We start from the raw sequence: 5,664 nt of genomic DNA, 5'->3' as shown, positions 1-5,664 counted from the left end.
TTTGTTATTAAACTGTGTGTATGGAGAGCATCTTCCCTTATCAAATGGTTGTAGAACACTGCAACTTGAAGTGTAGTCTTAAGTTTTGATTATTTCTCTTTCTTTCTCTGTGTGTGTGTGTGTCTCTTTCTTTTTCATCTATGTATATATTCTCCCCATCCCCTTTGGCCAGAACAATCTTTAAGGATGTAGCTGCATAATTTACATACAATACATAGTTTTTAAGTATTCGTTCTGAAGAGTTTTGTTAATCCTATACACCTATTTAACCATCTGTGGAAATAGAAAACATTTCCCCAAACCCCAGAAAATCCTCTCAAGCTTCTTTATAGTCAGTTCTGCACTATTTTCACTAAGAGAGAGAGAGAGAGAGAGAAATACTAGTTTCTAACACATAGACTTGTTTTGCCTGTATTGCAATTCATATAAATTGAATCATAAAATTTGTGTTTTTTTGGTGGGGGTGCTTGATATAATGTTTTTGAAGTTGATCCAAATTATTGTGTATGTCAGTAGTTCATTTCTTTTTACTAAGAAGCATTTCATTGTTTGAGTTTGCCACAGTGTGTTTATCCATTCACCTGTTGATTGTTATTTGGGTCATTTCCAGTCTGAGGCAATTATGGATAAGGTTACTATGAACATTCTTCTCTAAGACTTTCTGTGGACATATAGTCTTTACTTCTTTACTTTAAATAAAGTCTATACTACTCTACTGGTGTAATACCTGGAAGTGAAATTTTGGGGAAGTGAAATTGCAAAGGAGTTTTCCAGCATGGTTGGCCATTTCTATACTCCTGCCAGCAATAGATGAGACTTTTAGTTGCTTCTTATACTCACTAACATTCGTTTTGTCAGGGTTTTTTTTTTTGAAAAGAGCCCCACTAGTGTGCGTGAAATGGTATATCTCACTGTGGTTTTAATTTGCATCCCCTGATGGCTAATGATATTGAATACCTTTCCATGTGCTTATTGGCTATTTTGCGTACTTTTTTGGTAAAATATGTGTTCAAGGGTGGGTTTTTTTTTCTGTTATTTTAAATTGGGTTGTTTGTATTTTTTCCTATGAGTTCTTTATGTATTTTGCAAATTTGCATTCATCTTTGTGCAGGGGCCATGCTAATCTGCTCTGTATCATTCCAATTTTAGTATATGTGCTGCCGAAGTGAGCACAGTTCTTTATGTATTTTGCATTAAACTCTTTAGTTAGATATATGTACTATAAACATTTTTTCCCAAACTATTATTTTTTAATGAGCCAGGGCAAGGACATATCATAACCATTCTCTGGAATAGCTATACCCAAACATTCAAGGGACAAATATGCCAGGCAGTTATTGCCATCACAAAAATTTGGTATAAAAAACTATCCTAGGGCGCCTGGGTGGCTCAGTCAGTTGAGCGACTGCCTTTGGCTCAGGTCATGATCCCAGGGTCCTGGGATCGAGTCCCGCATCAGGCTCCCTGCTCTGCGGGGAGCCTGCTTCTCCCTCTCCCACTCCCCCTGCTTGTGTTCCCTCTCTTGCTGTGTCTCTCTCTGTCAAATAAATAAATAAAATCTTTAAAAAAAAAAACTATCCTAAAACACAGTGACTTAAAACAATAAGCATATATATAGCAACCAAGGGTAGAGGTCAGCTGGGCTCAGCTGATCTAGGCTGGGTTCAGCTGAAGCGTCTTGGCTGGGGTCTTTCTGCTCCATGGGTCTCATATTCTCTTCCTGGAATCAGTGGGTGGGCACAGCCATATTCTTCTAATGGCAATTGCTGAGGCACAAAAGGACCAACAGAAAGATGCAAGGCCTCGAGAGTCTGAGACTCGGACAAACACTGTGTTACTTTCACCTGTGGACCAAAGCATCTGTCATGGTTGAAACCAGAGCTGAAATGAGAAGTGTGCCCTGCCCACAGTTAGTGACCTTTGCAAAATTACTTGACAAATGGCATAGATACGCGGAGGAGGGAAGAATGGGACTTAATGAAATCTGTTGCAAACATGTAAAAGTCACAAGTTTATAAATGCACTTTTAAAGAATTTATGATAGAAAATAGACATTAGGAATAATTCACAGAATATTTTGACCTCATTCACTGTCTTGCTGAGTGTTTGATTTCCCTCCTTCAGCCCAATTTATTCCATTTAGTATTCAACTAGTCCTACAACCATTCATTTGTGAATTCATGAATTTATTTAATAATTATTTAGAATATTTCATCTATGCCAGGTACTGTGTGCTAGATTCTAGAACCACAACAATGAATAAGACAAGCAGAAATTATGAAGTTCAGGGGCGCCTGGGTGGTTCAGTCGTTAAGTGTCTGCCTTCGGCTCAGGTCATGATCCCAGGGTCCTGAGATCGAGCCCCGCATCGAGCTCCCTGCTCAGCGGGAAGTATGTTTCTCCCTTTTCCACTCCCCCTGCTTGTGTTTCCTCTCTCGCTGTCTCTCTCTCTGTCAAATAAATAAATAAAATCTTTAAAAAAAATTATGAAGTTCAGAACAACTGAGTAGGAAAGTTCATTCAGTAGGATGCTATGGGAGTCCAGTGGAAGGGCAGTTTACCCAGAATCCTGGTGTGAAGGAAGGTTTTACAAAGAAAATGACATCCAAGCTAAAGCCTGACCAATACATACGAGTTAAAAAGGCAAAGGTGGAGAAGAGGTGTAGTAGCCTGTGCAAGAGGTGATGGAGGGCAAGCTGACTTGGAAGTGAAAGTAGTTAGCTGCAGCCCAGAGTTTGAGTGGAGAGGTGACTATGGCCAAGGAGTGAAGAGTGCATCAAAGACATGGAGAAACAGGAGGCAGGGAAGCTACTACAGTGTCTAAACAGAGGTGACAGTCCAACAACCAGGGGTAGAGGCAGCAGGGGGAGAGAGATGTTGATGGATTCCAGTGACATCTTGGAGTCCCAGTGAGGGGGCTTGGAGTTTGATTTTATGTAGGATGAAGGGAGAGTGAGAAATCAAGTATAATGCCCAAATTTATTGACTAATCAAATAGATGACTTTACATTTAATGAAATAAGACTTAGAGGAAAGGGTCACATTGGGTTGATAGGAGGAACAGATAACTTTTATTCTAAAATATTGAGTTACCTGTGTTAAAAGGTAAACTGAGGCATATTAAATATTTTAAGAGTTTATATGAGGAAAAATTAATTCAAATCAGGTAGTAACCCATCTAGAAGCCATAAAGAAGCTCCAAGGAACCGTATAAAATGGAAGACTTATATGGGCAGAAAGGAGTTGGAACAAAGATGGAGAAGAGGCACATTAACAGGGGCAAGGCTATGGCAAGGTTACTTTCCTTTGGGGGATGACAGAGATTTCTCTGGAAGATTACCTAATTAGTGCTGATAAGATGGTTCCTGATCAACTGGTTTAAGATCCCATTCCTGGGAGAGCTGGAACTGTAATTAAATTAAGTCTTGGTTTGGTGATTTGGGGCTTAGCATAAGGGACCCTATTTGGGGCTTATTGTCTTATTTTTAGCACTTGTGAGATACCTGGGAGGTATTGTCTTCCAGTTAGCAGTAAATTTGAACCTGAAGTTTAGTAGAGAATTTAGGGCTGATGGTAGATTTACAGGTCACAAGTATTGTCAGGATTGAACACCAGGGGAGAGGGTGAAAATGCTCATGGAAAATACACAAAGTAGGAGGGCAGAATGGGGAAGAATATCAGTCAACCGGTCAACAAGGAAAGGGTGGACAGGTGAGGGGACTTGCCTGGGAAGCTAAGAATGTGAAGCCAAAGCCATAGGAAGGAAGACTATGGAGGAAGTGTTTATGCCCACTTGCATGAAGAGACTGAATAGCAAAGAGCAAGGGAATAATTGGTATGGAGATGTTCCTGAAAAGACGAAGAGAATGACACTTGAAGCTCAGATGGAAGAACAAAGTTTAGATAGGAATCAAGGCCCTCTTCAGTAGGAGAAGAGAAAGAGATGGTATGGAAGCAAATAAATGCTTGATCTGGTGTAAGTGAGAGAGTTCTTGTTGATGGTTTCTTTCTTTCTTTCTTTCTTTCTTTCTTTCTTTCTTTCTTCTTTCTTTCTTTCTTTCTTTCTTCTTTCTTTCTTTCTTTCTTTCTTTCTTTCTTTCTTTCTTTCTTTCTTTCTTTCTTTCTTTCTTTCTTTCTTCTTTCTTTCTTTCCTCTTTCTTTCTTTCTTTCTTTCTAAGGAGGATAGAGTGGTATGGGAAGGAGGTGAAGTATTATTCTTTAGGAAAGTAGAGAAGGTTTGAAAAAAAAATGGGAGAGAAAATGAAGAAAACTTAATTGTTCTCCTAGCAGCATTAAGGTCCCAGGAGTGGTGGGGCACTGTGAATTTATCATGTCCCAAATCTTAATGACTTTGCTGTTTTCCACCAGTGTTTGGGAGCACATAAAAAGAAAGCAGACATTTGGCTTGATTCACTCAGGTGGAGGGGAGACATCAAGAACATGCCAGACTCATTTCCTTTGGTGGTAACCTGATTACCTTTTCACCTTTTAGGCCCTTCAGTGAAGAACAACCAGAAGAATTTTGAATTTAAAAATAAATCCAAATGTTTGTCTTCATATTGTCAATGTTGTGATATACTCTTAGCATATTAAAAAATTGAAGAGTATGTATTTGTGTTCACTTTTATTCAATCAATTTATGTAGTGTCATATAATGGTTTAATATTCAGTGTTCATCAAAATGTTTTAGGTATGATACTGTATGATAACTGTTTCTCGAGGGAAGTGGGGATATTTTGTACCTTAACTGTGCAGAATAAAAATGTACTTTACCTTGCCTCCCTTAGTCAAGGGCAGTACCTGCCAGAAGGACGATGGAACAAGAGATTTGAGGATATTGGGTTTGTTTTGCTCAAAACCAACTCCTTATTTTGTATTTTTAAAATTTTCTTAGACGTGATTGAGAAATTCAGAATTTTAGTTATTTTTTGATCAGCTTCTCAAAAATAATACTTTTTAGTCAATAGTAAAGAAATAAAAATGGGCTTTCCATAACAATGTTCATTCCATTGCTCAATCTCTTGTTGATATTCTTATGTTTGTTTTCAGGTGACTTCAATGGACAAGGTGAATTTATTGGCTTACTTTATTAATTTATTTGCTTATTCTCTAGGCCCAATACCTTAGGAGCATATCCTATATGTATGGTAATTTACCATGATACTTTAAACATTTTGAAAAAAATCCATATGGATCACATTTTATGTGTTAAGGCATCTAATTAAGAGATACACTTTTAAATAATAAATTTCAACCACAGTCTTTTGAATCAAGGTACAACCATGCCTGATAAGGCAGATTCCCACTTCCCAGAGTGTAACACATCTCAGGACAGAAGCACACTAAGATGTTGGTGGAAAACATGAGTATACTTTTATTATTTTTTTAAAGATTTACTTATTTGAGAAAGAGAGGGAAAGAGAGAGTACAAGTGGGTAGAGAGGCAGAGGGAGAGGGAGAAACACTCCCTGCTGAGGAGGGAGCCTGACTCGGAACTCAATCCCAGGACCCTGGGATCATGACCTGAGCCGAAGGCAGACCCTTAACCGACAGAGCCACCCAGGCTCCCCCATGAGTATGTCTTTAAATTAATAAATTATGAAGGTGCCTGGGTGGCTCAGTCAGTCAAATGTCTGCCTTCAGCTCAGGTCATGCTCCCGGGGT

The 5,664-nt window shown here is 38.7% G+C and overlaps 1 non-coding gene across 1 annotated transcript; it reads right to left on the bottom strand.

Moving 5' to 3' along the window:
* Window positions 1-1,065: 1,065 nt before the first annotated feature.
* Window positions 1,066-1,173, bottom strand: LOC115940977 (U6 spliceosomal RNA). The gene has a single exon (XR_004075712.1). It is a non-coding gene; the product is annotated as a U6 spliceosomal RNA (small nuclear RNA).
* Window positions 1,174-5,664: the final 4,491 nt, after the last annotated feature.

The sequence above is a fragment of the Leptonychotes weddellii genome, chromosome 10 (assembly GCF_054177405.1).
Source record: "Leptonychotes weddellii isolate Sample4059 chromosome 10, ASM5417740v2, whole genome shotgun sequence".
Classification (NCBI taxonomy): domain Eukaryota; kingdom Metazoa; phylum Chordata; class Mammalia; order Carnivora; family Phocidae; genus Leptonychotes; species Leptonychotes weddellii.
This window is presented reverse-complemented; position numbering and strand designations above follow the sequence as displayed.